Source organism: Argopecten irradians, chromosome 5, assembly GCF_041381155.1.
Source record: "Argopecten irradians isolate NY chromosome 5, Ai_NY, whole genome shotgun sequence".
Classification (NCBI taxonomy): Eukaryota; Metazoa; Mollusca; class Bivalvia; order Pectinida; family Pectinidae; genus Argopecten; species Argopecten irradians.
In genome coordinates this window covers 31,167,196-31,191,248 of record NC_091138.1, presented here as the reverse complement: position 1 = coordinate 31,191,248, position 24,053 = coordinate 31,167,196, and the positions used below count along the sequence as shown (strand labels likewise).

At 37.0% G+C, this 24,053-nt stretch overlaps 1 pseudogene; it reads left to right on the top strand.

The window, feature by feature from the left end:
- The first annotated feature begins 300 nt into the window (after nucleotides 1-300).
- LOC138324378 (sialate O-acetylesterase-like) lies at nucleotides 301-22,855 on the top strand (annotated as a pseudogene).
- Nucleotides 22,856-24,053: the final 1,198 nt, after the last annotated feature.

Here is a 24,053-nt window from a genome sequence, read left to right as displayed (position 1 = left end):
ACCAAAAAATTCCGAAGATGTTAGCCAATGGATATTATGGTAAAGTAATGAAATAATAACAAATGTTATTCAATGGAAAATTTGAATGCCTTAAAATTCAGAAATGTCCTTCTTTAACCTCCTCAAATAACATCACATTTGAATCACAAATGCTTTGTATTTCTGTAACCTTCACAATTCCCGATAACGTATGGTTTGTACAGATGTATGTCAGAGGTTATGACCTCAGTGAGTTTGTATGATAAGCAACTCCAGGGTTTACGTAACCGACACCAGTGTTTCCACAGGTCTGTGACAACAATGGGCGTCTGTCTGTGCTTTATCATCCTAGTCTCACTAGGTCATGGTATGGATATATAATAACTTTTTGTTTGAAACAGTAACATATGTTATGATACTAAGTAATCTGAATATGTAGATTCATTTCAATAAGTTTTCAACTCTTGCTTATATTGCAAAACTGTATTGCTTCCTCTAAAACGGCGATCAAAACTAACCCATATGTTATTTATCTTGTCAATGGTCCACGAAAACGTCATTTAATTCCGATAAGATAGACAGCATATGAAAGATAAAATTCAGTTGCACATTAGGACTATCATGTGCAAATTTACTTTTATCATGGTTACCTTATTAAACACAAACGTTTTACATTTTACCGAAAACCACCTGGCATGTCTATGCAGTGTGCGAGTCGACCTTCACATTTGCTACAAGCTTCACCGATCACATGGTCCTCCAAAAGGGTCCACGCGGAGCGATAATCTGGGGCAAATCCAGTAAACTGGGAGATATACTGTCCATTTGACACTGAATGGGGAACCAGCCGCTCAAACCAATGTGACCCATGACAGTTATGGCGGTTACATGTGGATGGCGAAGGTGGTCATGAATTCCAACAACTATGGCCCATACAATCTCACAGCGCGGTCAAGTCTAGGCTCTCTGACCTTACATGACGTCATGTTTGGTGACGTATGGGTGTGCTCTGGTCAAAGTAACATGCAGTTTGCATTGAAGTGGGTATGTTTTTATACAGAGGATTCCGCTTATTAACATGGACTATTTTCTATAAAAATATGCAAATAACCAGAGTATTCATATAAGCGGAGATTGACTTTTTTATCGCCCTTTGTATACCATAAATCCAGAAAAAATAATGTTATTCATATATATAGGTGCCCTTCGAAAGAAAGTGAAAATGATAGGATACATTTTGGTAATGCTTTATGATATATGAAAAGCGCATTAAATATTCTGATTTACCTCAAAACATTTGATATTGCATTAGCATATTACTTCTTTAAGAATGTAGTCTCATGGTAAGGGAGACAGATCATGATTTTTTCATACAGACGCTTGAGTTATGACAGTGCCCCAAGCTCTTCAAACATTTGAATGACCGCGATTTGATTAAAAACCCCTTTTCTGAAGTTTGAATTTATGAATAAATTATTTTATTATTTTTAAAAATAACAACACAAATAATCCTATGAATCTTAAATTACAATTTTATGGTAAATATATATTGATTAAACATTGTTAATTATTTTAAAACTAAAACTATTGACATCTAGGCTATATTGTAACAGAAAATTCTGTAGTGAATGTATAAAAAGTATATATTATAGGGGAGATAACTCTATTGTGAATCCCATCTTTTTCAATGAAAAATGAAGGTTTTTTGGTTCTAAAAATGCTCTATCTTGACAAATTGTGGTTAAATTTTCTTGAAAATTGACTGATTAAAAGCAACTTTGTCACTTTTTAGTCTGTTATTTTTCTATAAAAATTGAACTTCACAATTTCGATTTATTTTCATTTTGGTGAGAATGTTTTAGGTGATTTACTTGCGTCTTTTTTACCTAATTTCCTCCAAAAATGATCACTAGAAATTAATTATGACGAGAAGTAAAGCATTTTTTTTAAAAAAAGGACTGATATATATCACGTCAATTAAACAATATATATATCGTAGAACATTTTGTTAATTAATTTCATTTACTGGGCGGATTTAGTACAGACTAATGCTGTTTTTTCATGTGCAGAATCTACTCAAAAATGGCAAATTTGAATATTTATTTAGAAAAAATAGATGGTTCAATTTCTTCGAAACTTTGACAGAAGATGCATAACAACATATTTACTTCATAAATCAAATATGAAAAATATTGAACGACAGGAAAATTTTGGGGGATGTGAGACTACCACCTTAAAGCAAGAGAATCAAGTGAATTGAAAATTATGACGCATTATATGAACTTTGAGAGACTAGCGTATATTTGAGTATTCATATCCATATATTTGGCATCAAGTACATGTGTATTGTCTGTTACAAATTAATATATATATCTATTCATTAGTTGATAAATGCAACAGAGGAGTTTGCGGATGCCTCTAACTACATGAACGTACGAGTATTTAGGGAACATTTCCTACAGTCCAATACGTCTCTGGAGGATTACAGGCCTTATCTACCTTGGTCAACACCAAGTCAGGGTAAGTTCATCCTCGGTACTCCAGGGGTTACTCTCACTGTCATTATATCCACCCCTGAAATATGCCATGCCTTCAAAACTGAATGCAACAAATAATATAGGTAATTGTGTCCTTTGATGTACACCAAAATAATCGAAAAACAGTAGATTTTGGTTACTGCGTGGCTATAAAGTTGGGCGTCGCTCTCCCTGTATTTTCCGAAAGAAGTCTGCAGACCTGTGATTTGTCATTTTTTATCTTCTGAACTATATGACAGTGAAAGTAAGTTAACCCTTGGAGTATCGAGGTCGGTCTTCTGTGTTATGGCTAGCTTTCATTATACTTTTCGTATAGGGAATAACCAACCAACTTAAACTTTGAAATCTCCCCTGTGTACATGTATAGGAGATGGTGAGTTTTGGATTGATTTATGACGATCCAATGAATAAATTTCCAAGTTAAGAAATCGCCTGATAGTGAATCGTTTCCAGACAATGTAAATATATAAATCCGGTAAGTGTACTTAAACTTTATAATTAAATTATAGATATAGGTCATAGAAATCAATAGGTGAAATTTGAGAATTTTCAGAGGTTTTTGCAGCGAATTTAACCAAATTTCAAAACATAATGGTTATATTTTTAAAGGTTATAACAATAGGTTATACTTTCAAAATTGAAATCAAGCGTTGCATTGATTGACATAAAACACTGGCACTAGAGACTATGGAGGCCGAGCATTGGTTGGTCTCTTACGTGACGACGCTACATAAATTGGAATACTTTTAAAATAAGTGATACAGAATTTTCATTTTACAATCTAAACCAACAACAATTGTCCTGAACAAAAATGAAGGTCCTGAATACAAACTGTGCTAATTTTCATGTGTTATTTTCTTTCCTGTTGCTTATTATCCATATGAAAAAAAAAAAAAAAATAGGGAAATTGTGAAAAAAAAAATCATCCGGGAAACAACGTCGCGCAACAACCCTTTATACACCATATATTTTAAAACAAGAAAAACAAGTGCTGAATGGAATATTTTGACAGATATATGACTTAAATAAATGGAAAACAAGTTTGAACTTTCTTTAAATAAATTCAAAAACATATTTTTATTATGTCTAGACATTTATTAGTCAAAATATATTTAGTAGGTGTTCCATTTTGGGTACTCGTAACCTGCTGAAACACAGGGCTGGACCGAGCATGCTTCATAACTCTGTATTTATAAATACACAAGTGTATATGTACTGATGACAAGACATTTTTTTAGTGTTAAGAAAAAAATCTGGATTCAAGCATACGTTAGATTTTTTTTACGATGTGTTCCAATTTGGATAGCGTCATGTTAAATACTCTTTACTTCGTAACAGTCATGAATAAAATAGAATTCTGGTAAATGTGAGATCAGGATAGATTAAAAGCCATACACAAACATAATTTATTATACATCAGATATGGGCCGAAGTTATTCGATTTACACTTACATTATGGAAATTAAATGGTTAAATTGTTGATTTTGGTTTTGTTTAAAACAAAATGATTTGAATGTACCGAAACAAAACATACTGTATGGCTATTGTGTTATTGTGTAAAGACGTATTTTGATTTTTTTTTTTCTTCAGGAGCAGAAAAAAATAATTTTTGATTCCCAAATAGACTATATGTGAATGCGTATAGATGACTGTCAATGGTTGTGACACTGGTTCTTATTCAACATACTGCATGGCATGGTTATTTTTCGAGAGGATGATATTTTCACGATTTGCAGAATATTGCTATTATCGCGAATATTCGATCTACGAATAAATGGTTGAATTATAATATAATCATAATGCCAGATTGCGAAAGTTTAAACCGCTAAAATTTCAATTTCTCGTTTTTAGTTCAAATCGCGAAAATCTTGACTCGCGAAAATAACAAGCTATAAGCACAGGCGTCTGCTTCTGGTTTGATAAAAATATAATAAGTAGGGGTAGGATATTTTATTTTTCCAAAAACAGATGCAGACGCCTGTGCTATAAGGTATTATATGTAATTAAAACTTACTTACCAATACGAGTTTGTCCAATTTTCACAGCATTCCTCTTCTCGGTCGATGTTAATGCGGTAACTGGTATACTTTGAAGACAAATGTAGTACGTATTGCAGGTTCACTCGACCTATTTTCCGCGGTTTGTTGGTTGTTTGGCAAACGTCTTTCGTCCCAGTTCGGTTATCCTATAGGCCTGATGGAGACAAATGTCGGAGGAACAAAAATCGGAGTCGTGGTCTTCACCTGACGCATTGAATGCATGTCCATCAACTAGAAGGTTAGTGAATATTTTGATGAAAATAATTTTGTGTTTTACTGGGATGCCAATTATATATTTCATTGTTTTTGTTGATGTGATTATTCTTGGAGATTGTTTCATCCATTTCACTATCGTGGACACGACGTATTCGTGTGATACCATTATAATATATAAAACAAGCGATGAAAAATGGGAAAAAAATCTTGACAACTTGTAATGATATAGGAAATAAGTAAGAGAGCGAAAGACAGAGGGGGGAGAGAGAGTGTGAAAGAGAGAGAGATAGAAAGAGCGAAAAAGATAGATGAAGAGAGAGAGAGTCGATCAATCAAATCTACCCGTTCTTACCAGGAATTGCTGTACAGCTTTTGCAATTTTCATGTTATTAATGATTGAAATGTTAAGATCACCTTTGCATAGAATATCAATGTTAATGGCGCCTTCGTACCACGATAAATCAGTGTTGAGAAGTGCTCGATGATTGGCATACAAAGGGCAAACAATAAAGAAGTGATAGCTGTCCTCACAGGGATGTCCACACTGACAATATGCAGAATCGGTAAGATTTGCTCGAAAAAGATCATATTTTAGGAAACTTGCTCGGTTTCTTAGACGACAATGGAGGATATTAAGTTTTCTTGGTCCATATGTTGCAAAAGGAAAATTAAAGTTTGTATTTGTTTTCAGGGATTTCATTATATTGAGTTTAAAAGAATTTATGGAAGGAGAATTTCTAATGTTATGGTCTAAAACATTCCAAAGATGTATAGTAGAGGGAAAAAATGAACTTTGAGATAATTGTAACCGATAGTAGTGTTCTCTTATTTGATATGCATTTCGTAAGTTATAAGGGGTTAAATTACCAACATCATCAGGAGGGCTGAAGTTGGTTGCGAGTTCCTAGTTCCTAGTTCCGTTTAATAAACGGAACTAGGAACCAGACCCGAGTTCCGTTTAACTTAAACGGAACTAGGAACCAGACCCGAGTTCCGTTTAAGCTTATACGGAACTAGGAACCAGACCCGAGTTCCGTTTAACAAAAATACTGGTCAACGAGCCGAGTTCCGTTTATTAGGATTCCTATCTCTAACTGCATGTTCAATTACCTATTATATACTACAGGAATCGAACTTAGAGCTTCCATGAATAATACAGAACAGAATTAATATCTATAACACAGATTTCCTTAAACGGATCTGATACCTAGACCTCAGTTCCGTTTAACTTAAACGGAACTAGGAACCAGACCCGAGTTCCGTTTAAGCTTATACGGAACTAGGAACCAGACCCGAGTTCCGTTTAACAAACATACTGGCCAACGAGCGGAGTTCCGTATATTAGGATTCCTATCTCTAACTGCATGTTCAATTACCTATTATATACAGGAATCGAACTTAGAGCTTCCATGAATAATACAGCACAGAATTAATCTCATTAACACAAATTCCCTTAAACGGATCTGACACCTAGACTCCAGTTCCGTTTAACTTAAACGGAACTAGGAACCAGACCCGAGTTCCGTTTAAGCTTATACGGAACTAGGAACCAGACCCGAGTTCCGTTTAACAAAAATACTGGTCAACGAGCCGAGTTCCGTTTATTAGGATTCCTATCTCTAACTGCATGTTCAATTACCTATTATATACTACAGGAATCGAACTTAGAGCTTCCATGAATAATACAGAACAGAATTAATATCTATAACACAGATTTCCTTAAACGGATCTGATACCTAGACCTCAGTTCCGTTTAACTTAAACGGAACTAGGAACCAGACCCGAGTTCCGTTTAAGCTTATACGGAACTAGGAACCAGACCCGAGTTCCGTTTAACAAACATACTGGCCAACGAGCGGAGTTCCGTTTATTAGGATTCCTATCTCTAACTGCATGTTCAATTACCTATTATATACAGGAATCGAACTTAGAGCTTCCATGAATAATACAGCACAGAATTAATCTCATTAACACAAATTCCCTTAAACGGATCTGACACCTAGACTCCAGTTCCGTTTAACTTAAACGGAACTAGGAACCAGACCCGAGTTCCGTTTAAGCTTATACGGAACTAGGAACCAGACCCGAGTTCCGTTTAACAAAAATACTGGTCAACGAGCCGAGTTCCGTTTATTAGGATTCCTATCTCTAACTGCATGTTCAATTACCTATTATATACAGGAATCGAACTTAGAGCTTCCATGAATAATACAGAACAGAATTAATATCTATAACACAGATTTCCTTAAACGGATCTGATACCTAGACCTCAGTTCCGTTTAACTTAAACGGAACTAGGAACCAGACCCGAGTTCCGTTTAAGCTTATACGGAACTAGGAACCAGACCCGAGTTCCGTTTAACAAACATACTGGCCAACGAGCGGAGTTCCGTTTATTAGGATTCCTATCTCTAACTGCATGTTCAATTACCTATTATATACAGGAATCGAACTTAGAGCTTCCATGAATAATACAGCACAGAATTAATCTCATTAACACAAATTCCCTTAAACGGATCTGACACCTAGACTCCAGTTCCGTTTAACTTAAACGGAACTAGGAACCAGACCCGAGTTCCGTTTAAGCTTATACGGAACTAGGAACCAGACCCGAGTTCCGTTTAACAAAAATACTGGTCAACGAGCCGAGTTCCGTTTATTAGGATTCCTATCTCTAACTGCATGTTCAATTACCTATTATATACAGGAATCGAACTTAGAGCTTCCATGAATAATACAGAACAAAATTAATATCTATAACACAGATTTCCTTAAACGGATCTGATACCTAGACCTCAGTTCCGTTTAACTTAAACGGAACTAGGAACCAGACCCGAGTTCCGTTTAAGCTTATACGGAACTAGGAACCAGACCCGAGTTCCGTTTAACAAAAATACTGGCCAACGAGCGGAGTTCCGTTTATTAGGATTCCTATCTCTAACTGCATGTTCAATTACCTATTATATACAGGAATCGAACTTAGAGCTTCCATGAATAATACAGCACAGAATTAATCTCATTAACACAAATTCCCTTAAACGGATCTGACACCTAGACTCCAGTTCCGTTTAACTTAAACGGAACTAGGAACCAGACCCGAGTTCCGTTTAAGCTTATACGGAACTAGGAACCAGACCCGAGTTCCGTTTAACAAAAATACTGGTCAACGAGCCGAGTTCCGTTTATTAGGATTCCTATCTCTAACTGCATGTTCAATTACCTATTATATACTACAGGAATCGAACTTAGAGCTTCCATGAATAATACAGAACAGAATTAATATCTATAACACAGATTTCCTTAAACGGATCTGATACCTAGACCTGAGTTCCGTTTAACTTAAACGGAACTAGGAACCAGACCCGAGTTCCGTTTAAGCTTATACGGAACTAGGAACCAGACCCGAGTTCCGTTTAACAAACATACTGGCCAACGAGCGGAGTTCCGTTTATTAGGATTCCTATCTCTAACTGCATGTTCAATTACCTATTATATACAGGAATCGAACTTAGAGCTTCCATGAATAATACAGCACAGAATTAATCTCATTAACACAAATTCCCTTAAACGGATCTGACACCTAGACTCCAGTTCCGTTTAACTTAAACGGAACTAGGAACCAGACCCGAGTTCCGTTTAAGCTTATACGGAACTAGGAACCAGACCCGAGTTCCGTTTAACAAAAATACTGGTCAACGAGCCGAGTTCCGTTTATTAGGATTCCTATCTCTAACTGCATGTTCAATTACCTATTATATACTACAGGAATCGAACTTAGAGCTTCCATGAATAATACAGAACAGAATTAATATCTATAACACAGATTTCCTTAAACGGATCTGATACCTAGACCTCATTCCGTTTAACTTAAACGGAACTAGGAACCAGACCCGAGTTCCGTTTAAGCTTATACGGAACTAGGAACCAGACCCGAGTTCCGTTTAACAAACATACTGGCCAACGAGCGGAGTTCCGTTTATTAGGATTCCTATCTCTAACTGCATGTTCAATTACCTATTATATACAGGAATCGAACTTAGAGCTTCCATGAATAATACAGCACAGAATTAATCTCATTAACACAAATTCCCTTAAACGGATCTGACACCTAGACTCCAGTTCCGTTTAACTTAAACGGAACTAGGAACCAGACCCGAGTTCCGTTTAAGCTTATACGGAACTAGGAACCAGACCCGAGTTCCGTTTAACAAAAATACTGGTCAACGAGCCGAGTTCCGTTTATTAGGATTCCTATCTCTAACTGCATGTTCAATTACCTATTATATACAGGAATCGAACTTAGAGCTTCCATGAATAATACAACACAGAATCAATATATTTAACACAGAATTTCATCAGCGGGTTTGACACCTAGACCCCGGTTCCGTTTAACTTAAACGGAACTAGGAACCAGACCCGGGTTCTTTTTAAGCTCAAACAGAACTAGGAACCATATTCGACTTCCGTTTATTTGATCGAATCTAGGAACCAGACCCGAGGTCAGTTTAGAGCTGACGCTCGAAAGCTGTTCTGTTCTGTTTAATAGTATACGGATCTAGGAACTATGATGTTTATAATCTTGTGTATTTTCGTAGGTTGTTGTAGTGTGTATAGATGTAGAACTCCAACGCAGATTCAGTGAATGGTACGATACGTTTATTGGAGTCTTAGGAATCGACTCTGTACAGAGATTATTGGCGAGTTAATATAGCAGTACATCGGGATAACATATGTCAATATTTGGGTATGAAATCCAATACCTGGAACAGTTGACCCGACGCAGATGCTGTATTACATAGGGAAACATGTTTACTCATTAGAACTTATCATGTAACATAATTAATAACATGGCTATGTAATTAGTAGCAATACAATGACCCTAACAGAGGTTGGTTTCCAATAGACTTTACATATACTATTGTAAATATGAAACACATGTGCTTGACCTACACAGTGTAACATACCTGAAAGATATATGTAGATAATTATATATTAGTCCAAATTTCAAAGTCTAAAATCCTTATCATTTATATATATTATACTACAGAACAAGATCCTAGTTCTGTTTAAGCCGATGTTGGCCTATACATTGCCTTTAAAGACTTTAATGAATATCCTGATGCTTAATAGGGCCCCGTATCGCAATACGGGTGCCTTATAGTAATCAGGTTGTCGATCTATCTGACCGTCCGTCTGTACGTCCGTCCGTCCGCCTGTCCTTTTTTAGTTGTTTTTTTTTTGTTGTTACCAAGAAGTCTTAAATTGCAGATGTAGGTTACCTTAGTGCCCCTGTTCTGCATATTACATTTTAGGGCCAATCGACATGATGGCCGATAGAGAAACAACTTTGATTTTGGAAGTTGAAGATGTTTATCTCTATTTCTCAGAAAGCACCAAAGGGATCTGTCTGAATAGAGGTTGGTTTCCCCTAGGTTCCTAGTTCCGTATAATGCATTTTTGAACCGATCTATCAATAAGATAGCCCCAAATGGGCCATACAACTCAATGAAACAAAATCAACAAGATGGCCAAGAGGCAGCCATCTTGGATTTTAATATTTATAGTTTAAAAAGCAGAGAAAATATTCCTCTTTCGTCAGACATACATCATTCTTTCGTAGGCGCCAAGGATCCTCTAAGATCTCTTGTACTATACTGTCATCAAACATTTCGAAATCAGAGCTTCAATTGTACATTTCATTGTCAAGATATTACTTTTTCTAATCGCAAAGCACCTTGAGCGGTTCCTTTTTTGACGTGTCAGTGTTCTAGCATTTTACAGTAATCGTCTTCGGAACCTTTAGGAACATATAGGACAATTTGACGGGTGTTTATCTAACAAGGAAAAGTGGTCAATGACATTCATATCTTAACTTGAGTTATGAAGAAGAATTTTTCCTCATCTCGCACGCTTAGGTTAGCCCTGTTGCACCTCAGTTTTGGTCAAAGGTTCAAGCCCCTGGTTATGCAATACATGATAGACTGCCGTCCTCTTTGCCAGCTAAGCTTGAGTGTTGAACTCGGGAAACTTGGTCAGGGAACCAGGTAGTGTTCGGCTCCAAGGAGCACCACAAGATGGAGAGGCTGTTGCGTCTCTCTATCCAGAATGTCATATATAAACTTGAATACTTCTGCCCTGAACAGGACATTGAGATCATTGGCTTCTTTGAAGGTGCCATTGCTCGTCAATGTCTTGTTGGCTAGGAGTTTTTCTCTGTTTTGAAAACATAGAAAAAATTCAGAGGTTGGAGGCCATTACCTCACAGAGGTCAGCACCACCAAAGAAGAAGGCTAGAAATTTTGCTCCCACTGTTATATGCGACCGAAGTCAAAGCCTTATTTCAAGAGTAACATTGGGAAGGGTAGGAAGAGTACAAACCCTCATTGGGACAAGACGAAAAGTTCCTGATTCGTTTCTCCGTCCTTGATCGTTTCATACGAAAGGTTTGTTCTTGAGAATTCAGCCAGTCTGAGATTCAAGTCCTCCTCTCGTAAATTAGGGTTTGGGTTAGGCAACAATTCTCCATCTGTGGAGGTCTCGATATTCCTCGTTTTCATCTTCCTGTAGGAGATCGTCAGTCCACCTTCTTTCTAGAGTCAATGGAAGAATATCACACAGGACTCTTGAGCCTTTTCTGTAGTGAAGGAGCGGTTTGGCATTCCATACTTGCGGCATCCACACTTTGTGTCAAAGTATGTATTTTTCCCTCCTTCGGGGGATCCGGAGAAGGCAGTTTCCATCCGGGAGGAAGTAAGGACCATGCTTTTAAAGGGCGTGGTCGAGGGGTGCCTATTATGGACTACACACTCGGCTTCTATTCCAGAATATTTCTGATCCGCAAGAGGTTGGGAGCTTGGTGTCCCATCAACTGCTGTTGGTTGTAGTGTGATTTCTGCACTCTAGGAAAGATATGTTCACAACTATGTCGACGAATTGCTAATGGTACATCTAGTTCGGGAATCTGTGGATCGGAACACCCGATCCACAGGGTCTCTGCAGACTTTTTAGAGGATTCTGCATTCCAATGCGGTTTGAATGGCTACGGACAACTCTACAGTGGTCGCTTATCTGGAGAGACAGGGACATCAGCTTACCTCCTTTGTGCCCTCGCTGTCCGTATTTCCGTATTATTCCTATCTATAAGGAAATGCAGTTAACAATTTTAGTCAAGCATTTTCCAGGAAGGGCAAATGCTCTGGCGGATAATCTCCAGGCAGCGCCAGCTGGTTATGACAGAACGGCATCTATATCCCTCGACCTTTTTGCCTCTTTTCTCAATAGTCAGTTGTCAACCTTTGTGTCTCCGTGCCAAACCAAATGGCTTGGGCCGTGGACGCAGGGTTCTACAGAAGTTTCCGGGGTATTATTGCTCCCTCTTTCCGATAGCGCCACTGTTGCCGCGATAACCCTGGTTTTCGGAGCTCTTGTCGTTTCTGGTGGCTCGTCCTCTGGTTCTCCCACCAAAAGCAAATGTCTTTCGCTAGAATCGGCCCCAGACGTTACCTTCACGCTTGGACATGATTTCAGGAGTCCTAGCTCAGACAGGCTTTTCTTCGGATATGTCAGCTCGCATCGCCCGATCAATTAGGTCTTTCTCCTCTGCCGTCTACCAGTCACGCTGGAAGATCTTCTTTGATTGGTGTATCGTCAGGAGGATTGATCCGGTCATGGCCTCTGCCCAGCTGATTGCGAGTTTCATTCTCCTTGTTGTTTAGGGAGCGCAATAATGTACTATTGCAGGCTATCGCACAGCTATTGTCAGTGTATTTACTTTCCGTGGTAGACCAGAGGTATGATCTTCATTTCTTTGTCTGTCTTGATTCGGGGGTTCAATCTGGACAGGCCTAACGTCAGCCCACAGTGGAACCTAGAACTCGTGTTAAAGTCACAAATGGGGGCTTCGGCTTCTAATGTGCCTTTAGGATCGGTCTCCATAAAGTTTTTAACTTTAAAGACTGTCTTCCTGCTTGCTGTTGCCTCAGGCCACAGGAGAAGTGATATTCATGCATTGTCTTTTCGCTCTTCGCGTATTTCTAGCGACTTCTTTGGCTCTCCGCAATAGGTCCTTGTACCAGGACATGATGTCTTCTGCCGTTTGGCGTGGTCAGTCTACTTTCACCTCCGGTCTCTGTCCTTCCACTCTGATGGACTGTTTTCCTTGGGCCCAGTTGTAATGATTCAGTCTGTGACTGTTCTTCCTCAGTAGACATAAAATATACATATATGGTCTTTTAACATTATGCGAGCAGGTTTCACAATGGTGCACCTCTTTCCACGGGGAGGTATATTCGTTTTTTCCTTTGTTCATTCAACCCTGTTTTATATTCTCTGCCTGGGGCCTGTCCCCTACATTTGCCATTTGACTGGGCTGCCTGGCTTCGGACTCTCCATTACGGTAAGACAAATTTGCGTACTAAAGTTATGGTAGCGTATTACTGAAAAGAAATTGAGGTTTTTCAATGTAAAACCAATTTACATGATGTAAAACTAACAATAACTTTATGGGGTTCCACCCTTCTGTCCTCATTCCCTTTCCTCCTCAGTCATTTGTCCTCGTGGCTACATAGAGGTTTTTAGAAAGGGACACCATTCTATATACTCTCGTCGAGTACGAAATAAAGTACGGTAGGGAGACGGGATTCTCAAATATAATGTTTTCAGGGCTATAAAAATTGGTGTATGTAGTGTATTTGAATTCTAAAGTTATGGTAAGTATTATATCATGAAAAGTGGCTTAGCATTGAAAAAACTCTAATTTCCTTATAAAAGACTTCTTCTCTAAAACTTAGCACGATATATAACAAAAAATATTGCAAAGGTAGTATCTGTATGGGATGTGGATACAAAATTATACAAAGGGTGTGGCTTATCCCCTTGGGCCTGAGGGGCGGGGCCAAAAGGGGTCAATGTGTTTATTTCCATATAAACGACTTTTCTCTGAAATTAAGTATGGGATAGTGCTCATATTGCGATGGTAGCATCCTTAGTGGGAATTCAAAATTGTAAAAATACTGGGACTGACTCTCTACCGTACGGCGGCGTATTAGGGCCACTGCAAAATTTGATTTATCTTGTACGTACAAGTTATAATCTTGTACGTACAAGTTAATATCTTGTACGTACAACTTAGTATCTTGTACGTACAAGTTACTATCTTGTACGTACAACTTAGTTTCTTGTACGTACAAGTTAGTATCTTGTACGTACAAGATACTGCAAGATAGTATCTTGTACGTACAACTTAGTATCTTGTACGTACAAGATAGTATCTTGTACGTACAAGTTAATATCTTGTACGTTCACGTTATTATCTTGTACGTACAAGATAGTATAATGTTGAAACTCTCGGTATTAAAGAATGTGACTGGTTTACTGTCACAATCGCATCGCATGAAGCTATACGTATATTACGTACCCTTTGTTTAAGCCAAATGGAAAAAAAAAGAATACCTTGCGACATTTTGTGGAGTTGTGATGCTTTGATAAGTTTCCGAACATATACAGGGTGTCCCAAAAAACATGTCCCGACTTTGACGGATAATAAATTTTGCAATACTAAACTTTTTTTGAAAATTCAAAATGATTTGGAAAGCAGGAGTATCCAAATTTAACTTAATTGGGTACAAATTTACAGATTACATCGCCATTATGTGTGATGACGTCATAATAGAAATGATGATATCATCGATTATGTCATATTTTGATGACTTTCTAGCACCATGAAGATTCATGCTGAAGTTATTAAAATCTACAATGCGGTCGGAAAATCCCATACTTACATTAATGAAATTTTATGAAAATGTCACCCAGGTATGCTGTCCATCTGCATCATCATTCATCTTGTTATCGAAAAGAAGGGCGGACACCTCGTGCCCATTCTTTAAATGAAAGTTATTGATTTTCTGAACAAAACGCAAAATTAGCGAAATATGACTTTCTCTCGATTTTCAATATAAGTCTTCACAAAAAGATATTTGTCCGGATTGTTATATATCGTTGTACAGAGCAGATTACTACCTTTCTAATGGTAAATAGATCAAATTCCTCTGTCTACCAAAACCATTTTTATAAAGCGTCAAACTCGGGACATGTTTTTTGGGACACCCTGTACATGTAAATGTTTATAACGGAGTAATAAATATGATCATCATTTGGACAATAATTGATGTGTGTATATATGTCTAATAAACACAAAAAAAACCATATGAAATAATTTGTTTTGCTTTTGTTGTCTGTGCAATCAGTGCAATCAGTAACTCGTTCGAATTAGGGCATAATGCTTAGGATTTTTTTCGGAGGCAGTTAATTATTTTCAATACTAATATTCTGATGTAAAATAAATGCTCCAACATTTCCAATAATGGCACCAGTGTGAAGTATTTAACTTTAATTACTGAAGAAAATTACGAATTTGTTTTCTCCTCTTTTTAATAGATAAAACTTATCATTCATCGGAGATGTATCATATATACATTTTATCACTAAATATAACTTATCTATAAAACAAGCGACTATACAGTTTCCTCGAAAGGAACTATACAGTGTCAGTTTCAAAATAATGCAAGTGACTATACAGTTTCAACTCATAATCCGGCAATTTCAAATTATGATTGTGAAAAAGATATTGTCCTCATTAATATATATTTATATTTTGAATATTGTCAAATAAGTTAATAAACCTGTGATCGTGCTTGAAGCAATGAAAAGTAGACAGACTATCTTTAATTACGAAAAATATCAGGCAGAGGACTCAATTCTGCGGTGATGAACAGCAGTTCAACTCAACTTGTATGTACAAGTACTAAGTTTTACGTACAAGATACTATCTTGTACGTACAAGATACTAACTTGTACGTACAAGATACTATCTTGTAAGTACAAGATACTAAGTTGTACGTACAAGATACTAACTTGTACGTACAAGAAAATAACTTGTACGTACAAGATAAATTAAATTATATAGTGGCCCTAATACGCCGCCGTACTACCGCTATTGAATAGCACTCATAATCATATAATATTGAAAGCATCATTATATGATGGAGATTTAAAATTAAGCAAATCGTGGAGCCTGTTTTACTATTTCCAATTGTTTTTGTGACAATTACTTCATAAAACAGATGATTCTTTGTGATCTATTTTGTTGACTCATGGAAGGATATTCTTAACCAAGATCAATAGGTACAATATACATGTATATTTCAAAGGCAGTTTTGGTTTATGCTTGAAGTTCGATAAAATGCACATCAATTTAACAGAATATTAAAATATCAGAAAAATATAAATTTGAAATACTCTTTCACATAAAAATAAAAATAAAAATAAATGGAGAAACATAATCTGGAAATCTGAATATTTCGAGAAAAACGTTGTTAGATTTAAATTTTAAAATAAAATCCTTTTACCATGGGGATTAGATAAAGATATCTGTAAAAATCGTATGTACTGGGCTTAAACGGTCTGTTGCCTAGAATTTCCATTTAATTTCAACGGAATTCCGGTCTCATTCATAAACGCCGCACGTCGCGCTATCGCATAACTTAACTCGGTCCTTTGGACCAGTTGAGCTAAAATGAGTAAATGCTATGGCAAGCCAATTTAAAATTTATTGAAGGAGCAAGGTCCATCCAGAATTTAATCGCATTATATAAGATATCTTATATTATTATATTCGATATCGGGCCCTTCGGGTCAGGTGAGCTTTACAAATGTCTATGCAAGCGATGGGTTATACGGAACTCGGGTCTGGTTCCTAGTTCCGTATAAGCTTAAACGGAACTCGGGTCTGGTTCCTAGTTCCGTTTAAGTTAAACGGAACTGAGGTCTAGGTATCAGATCCGTTTAAGGAAATCTGTGTTATAGAGATTAATTCTGTGTTGTATCGTTGCTGAAAGCTCAGAGTTCAATTCCTATATATAATTTGTAATTGAACATGCAATTAGAGGTAGAAATCCTAATAAACGGAACTCGGCTCGTTGACCAGTATTTTTGTTAAACGGAACTCGGGTCTGGTTCCTAGTTCCGTTTAAGTTAAACGGAACTCGGGTCTGGTTCCTAGTTCCGTTTAAGTTAAACGGAACTGAGGTCTAGGTATCAGATCCGTTTAAGAAAATCTGTGTTATAGAGATAAATTATATAAGTTGTATCGTTCCTGAAGCTCAGAGCTAGATTCCTTTATAACATATGTAATTTATTATCTTATAAGAGGTAGAAATCCTAATAAACGGAACTCCGCTCGTTGACCAGTATTTTTCTTAAACGGAACTCGGGTCTGGTTCCTAGTTCCGTATAAGCTTAAACGGAACTCGGGTCTGGTTCCTAGTTCCGTTTAAGTTAAACGGAACTGAGGTCTAGGTATCAGATCCGTTTAAGGAAATCTGTGTTATAGAGATTAATTCTGTGTTGTATCGTTGCTGAAAGCTCAGAGTTCGATTCCTATATATCATATGTAATTGAACATACAATTAGAGGTAGAAATCCTAATAAACGGAACTCGGCTCGTTGACCAGTACTTTTCTTAAACGGAACTCGGGTCTGGTTCCTAGTTCCGTATAAGCTTAAACGGAACTCGGGTCTGGTTCCTAGTTCCGTTTAAGTTAAACGGAACTGAGGTCTAGGTATCAGATCCGTTTAAGGAAATCTGTGTTATAGAGATTAATTCTGTGTTGTATCGTTGCTGAAAGCTCAGAGTTCAATTCCTATATATAATTTGTAATTGAACATGCAATTAGAGGTAGAAATCCTAATAAACGGAACTCGGCTCGTTGACCAGTATTTTTGTTAAACGGAACTCGGGTCTGGTTCCTAGTTCCGTTTAAGTTAAACGGAACTCGGGTCTGGTTCCTAGTTCCGTTTAAGTTAAACGGAACTGAGGTCTAGGTATCAGATCCGTTTAAGAAAATCTGTGTTATAGAGATAAATTATATAAGTTGTATCGTTCCTGAAGCTCAGAGCTAGATTCCTTTATAACATATGTAATTTATTATCTTATAAGAGGTAGAAATCCTAATAAACGGAACTCGGCTCGTTGACCAGTATTTTTCTTAAACGGAACTCGGGTCTGGTTCCTAGTTCCGTATAAGCTTAAACGGAACTCGGGTCTGGTTCCTAGTTCCGTTTAAGTTAAACGGAACTGAGGTCTAGGTATCAGATCCGTTTAAGGAAATCTGTGTTATAGAGATTAATTCTGTGTTGTATCGTTGCTGAAAGCTCAGAGTTCGATTCCTATATATCATATGTAATTGAACATACAATTAGAGGTAGAAATCCTAATAAACGGAACTCGGCTCGTTGACCAGTACTTTTCTTAAACGGAACTCGGGTCTGGTTCCTAGTTCCGTATAAGCTTAAACGGAACTCGGGTCTGGTTCCTAGTTCCGTTTAAGTTAAACGGAACTGAGGTCTAGGTATCAGATCCGTTTAAGGAAATCTGTGTTATAGAGATTAATTCTGTGTTGTATCGTTGCTGAAAGCTCAGAGTTCAATTCCTATATATAATTTATAATTGAACATGCAATTAGAGGTAGAAATCCTAATAAACGGAACTCGGCTCGTTGACCAGTATTTTTGTTAAACGGAAATCGGGTCTGGTTCCTAGTTCCGTTTAAGTTAAACGGAACTGAGGTCTAGGTATCAGATCCGTTTAAGAAAATCTGTGTTATAGAGATAAATTATATAAGTTGTATCGTTCCTGAAGCTCAGAGCTAGATTCCTTTATAACATATGTAATTTATTATCTTATAAGAGGTAGAAATCCTAATAAACGGAACTCCGCTCGTTGGCCAGTATGTTTGTTAAACGGAACTCGGGTCTGGTTCCTAGTTCCGTATAAGCTTAAACGGAACTCGGGTCTGGTTCCTAGTTCCGTTTAAGTTAAACGGAACTCGGGTCTGGTTCCTAGTTCCGTTTAAGTTAAACGGAACTCGGGTCTGGTTCCTAGTTCCGTTTATTAAACGGAACTAGGAACTAGGAACTCGCAACCAACTTCAGCCCTCCACATCATCAGGCAATATATCTATGAGGAAACTTGGTGCCATACCATGGACTATTGAATATAACATCGAAAGTTTACAAGCTTCTCGTCTCTTAGAAAGTGGCAGCCAACCGGTTTCGCGGTATAAAAACTCAGTTTTAGTAAAAACTGGAAGCCCTGTAACAATCCTTGCCGCTTCTAACTGAATATATTCAAGTTTTAAAGAATTATTTACTCCGCAGTTGTCCCATACTTCACACGCATACTCAAGCAAAGGTCTTATATAAGTGAGATACAGTTTTTCCAAGTTATTTCTTTTTAGAATTAGTTTAAGTTTGCGTAGGGTTGCTATGTATTTAGTTACTTTACTTGTGATATATTCTATATGGATATTCCACTTACAGTCGTTAGTTATAATAACGCCGAGGTGTTTGTGATTATTAGTAAAATGAATGGGAGTGTCATCAAAAGTAAGGGACGGGTTATACGGTAACTGACGATTAGATATGACTAGAGCCTCTGTTTTAATGGGATTGAATTTTATCAACCAATTTTTCGACCAAATTTCTAGTTTCCTTAAGTCCGATTGTGCTTCGTTCTCGATTAGAAGTAAGTTCGAGGATGAGTAAGAGAGTGAGGTATCGTCTGCAAAAAGCCTAGTTAGAGAAGCAAGATTACAAGAGATATCATTTATGTATATCAGGAAAAACAAGGGTCCGAGAACAGAACCTTGAGGAACACCAGCAAGTATTGTTTTAAAAGAAGATAATGATTGTTTTACAAAAACCGCTTGTTTTCTGTTACACAAGTAGTTACTTATCCATCGAAGAAGTTGACCTGATATACCGTAATTGTTCAGCTTATGTATGAGACCCTTATGCCATACCCTGTCGAAAGCCTTCGAAAAATCACAAAATATTAAAATGGAATGTTCATACTTTTCTAAGGAGGTAATTATTGAGTGGTAGATTTCAATAAGCTGATGTGAGGTAGAATGCATGGATAAAAATCCTGCCTGGTATTTATAGATTAAGTCATTATCAATCATGAAATTATAGATGTATTTATATACTACACGCTCAAATAATTTACCTATACAGCTTTGAAGAGATATTGGTATGTAATTAGACACAATGCTGGGGTCATTAGATTTAAAAATAGGCATAACATGAGCAATTTTCCATGCGTCAGGATATACACCAGACGAAAGGGAAAAATTAAATATAATCGACAGAGGCACACAAACTTCATTTGAGGCCAACTTCAACATCTTATGACTTATACCGTCAGGGCCTGACGCTTTTTTAACATTTAATATATCTAAGATGTCTAAGATTTCACTGGGAGCAATATTTATTTCGGATAAAACAGAGCCAGTACGACTATCAAATAATGGTAAATCTTTATCTAATTCATTTGCCGGTAAGTTGGAAACAGGGCTAAAATTAGATGTGGTGTTAGTTTCATCAAAATATCTTTATTAGTTTGGAAAGTTAAATGAAATTAAAGAATTTGATGCAATAAAAACAACTTTGAATAAACTTCTGACATGCAGAACAATAACAAAATAGCGACCCAATGTCGTGTTAAACTCAACTATTCTATGAAGACACAAATGAAAGAGCATATTTAGTTTTCGACAATTATGGTTGTGTTATATGATGATGATGCAATCAAAATCCTAAGATCCTATGAATATGTGTTTAACATTGACATGTATAATTTGAACTGAGAGAGATTCTACCGAGCTTACTTGGTTTTGCTATCTTTTCATATAATAAGACCTATGCTTTCTTGCCTGATGCGCCATCAGTTTGCACAATGTTTAAAAAGTAAAATCTACCGTGGTTAAAAGAACATCATAAAACTTTACAAAAAAATCTTATCTTTAATGCATATACATGTATACCGACTGTTAATTTGTTTTCACTGTCAGCTTGCTGCAAACAGGAATGTCTCTGTAGCTGTCGGTTTCCCATCGTTGCGATGGTCCCAGACGGCTGGCTATGGGACGGTTCCCAACGCAAAGATGCCGAATACATTCATGGCCGTCGCAATGGATCTCCCCGACTTTGATTCTCCACGTGGAAAGTAAAGCGTTAATTTATTGCCATGTCGTAATGTTTGTGAAAAGGCAATCTGCATGGTATATAACATCAGAAACACATATACATAACCAATCGTCTCACTTCCTTTATGCTGAGCATTAGGAGGAACAGATATGAGAAAATTGAACAGCCAGTCGTGTACCCAAACATGGGAATATATGTTTCTGACAACATGAAATGATCGTTGGTATTTTCATTGGTTATTTGATTGATAAAATTATTCCGAGGTGGTTGGTTATTGGGCATATAATCTTGCATTAAAGAAATGGGACGACTGGTTTCCAGGTGGGCTTTGTGACTAGCACTATAAAAAGGGTAATAGTTTCAGAATTACAATGATCTATAGTTAGTCCTTCGACAATAATTACTGTTTTACTATAAGATGCCAATGGTATCGAATAAATCGCCTTTTATGACAAAGTGATTTTTATCCGGGTTCATGCAGTTTGCATACGCTATTCACATCCCTATGAATTGTAAATTGTAGTGACATCGAAATGAACCATGTCGTGTTTAATTTCTGCAGCATTCATCCACGATATAAACATGACGTAGCCTCCAGACTAGCCCTGTCAGCCCTGGGCGTGGCCTACCATCAATCAGGACTGGACTATGAAGGTCCGTACCCGTCTGAATACCAAGTGACTGGTCATTCTGTAAATATAGAATATGGCCATGGACGGTCACCCATAACGCTGACCGTTAACGCTACCAGGACAGGAGTTGGTGCTGAATTTGAGGTAAAATTTAGAACCGTTAAATAATTTCTATACGATAAGTGATTTTAAAACTGATTGTACATTTTCCTTATTTTTTTAATATGATTAATACTAGATCGTAAGTATTTAACCCGAAACTATATTTCTTCACTGCTGCAGCATAAATGTGCATGTATCAGGCTATGTCCGACACCTCGAAACCCTTGGCAGGTGCCATTGGTTGATACTTTTATATGAAAACTTTACTTTCTCCACTTGTATTTTGCTTAAACTTCAATGACCACAAGCTGTTCACAGGACAAAGAAAAACAAGCATATGTACATATAGCAGTATTTTGCGATTTTTTTTCTTAATCTGCTGAAATATATGGAGATATTCATAATGAGTATTTTTTCATTTATTAAATTCATATTAAGATGTCGGAATTTGTGCTTGATCACAATAATGAGAAAGATACTATTAGGTGGTTATTTTCGCGATCCATTTTTTCGCGATTTTGACCTAAAACTAGAAAATTAAATTTTAGTTCGTAAAAATTACGCGATTTGGCTTCAAGAATATCTCACGGAAAAAAATAGCGGTCAAAGCGATAGCCTGCAAAACTGCGAAAATATCATTCCCCGCGAAATTAACCGGTTTTATGGTATTGCTTGATATTATATCTATTTTTTCTCTTCACTCCTATTTATTACAGGTGTGCTGTTCGGCTCATCACTGTCCATCTACGTATCGATACTGGAAATCTGCGCCAATATCATCACATGGCGTCTCGACCGTCACGCTTGATGTAAGCCAGTGTGGCAGTGTGCCTGTTGCCGCGGTCCGATACGCATGGAGGGAAAGTCCATGTGAATTCAAACAATGCGCAGTTTACGGAAGGGACAACGATCTTCCTGCTCCGCCATTTTACCACAGCTTCCACTAAAATCTTAATTTCGTCTTCTCCTGCTATCGAAGTTCTGTTTTATTCTACAACGTATATTGATAACCAAGCTCCACCATTTTGCCACAACTTATACTCATAGCCGAGCTCCATTATTTTATCACTGCTTCATCGAATGCCCAAACTCTACTAGTTTCCACAACTTCTACTATTACCTTATTTCATTTATCCCCAGCTTCTCCAATTATGCAAGCTCAACCTTATTCCAAATTTTTCAGAATTATGTTGGTCAACTTAAGTCAAGTTGTCACCGAAGTCTCTATTTTCGTCCTTGAATCGCTATTAATAATCTTATGTTATGCCATGTGAAATAACATAACATGCTAATAAAATGATTATTAAAACAACATTTTCGTTATATATTTGTAAAAGAAAAAGGAAAATAGACATTCCTGTCTAGTACCCCGACTAGGAATCGAACCCGGTCGCCGGTGTAACAACTACGTATACGGCTCTACAAAACAGATCCGCGCGCGACTGAACCAGTTCCAAAAAGTAGAAGAATGAATTTTTAAACTAACAACTGATACAAATGTAAATGCATGTAAATTACAAACGGTAGCAATAGATATCAGTACGTCGTTAGCCTTAAAGGCCCACTACCTTTCCGGAGTAAAATTTAAAGGTTTCTTAAAAACATTAATAACAAAAGAAAATATATATCGATGTCTTAAGATGAGGTTACAGCACCAAACATATGCAAGATTTCCTGTCTAATGTACGATAACAGTGGAGATTCATTTCGCTGTTTTGCCGTCTGGCGCAGTGATAGTCAACTACCGCGCGGCATTTAGGACGACGGCGGGAAACATAAAACGACCCGCGTTATGAAAATTAACATTTTATTTATTCTAATTAAACAATTCTGAAGGTGATGATAAGTGTGCTAGTAAACGTATAGTTAATAACTTCTGCGACTCTACAAAATTATTGATCTCGTTTTACATTCCTATTTTAAAAATTAAAAGCCGTTTCGGAAAGGTAGTGGCCCTTTAATAATATAGACCGAGTGTCAATTTTAAATTTGAATATTTTGTACAGGGACTTTATTGTCTTATGTAAATTTACATGTGGCTCTTTTACATATTTCTTAATATAAATGCTATAAAGTAATTATTAGAAGTTTTAAATCTTGCATTTAGTTATATACGTAATAAATTGTTTGTTTGGGTAGATTAACGTCCTATTAACAGCCAGTGTCATGTAAGGACGGCCTACAATGTATGCGGTGTGTAGCGTGTGTGTAGTGCGGGCGTGTTTGTTGGGAGACTGCGGTATGTGCACACAATCTACAGAAAGTTTTGTAAAGGCAGAAAGCTTTGCAGATTGTAAGTAAGACGCACCCCAGACAAAGAACTGGGATTAAATCGAAAAGTTGATTGCCTTTAACGAAATGGGGCAACATGAATTGATGTTTAATTTAGAACTATGCTGAATGATGCACCCATTTACCAGAATAGATAATACTGGAGGTATACGTCAGGGAGGAGCAATTCAACTGATTTTGTCCATATCTTTCGACACAATTTGCACACAAAT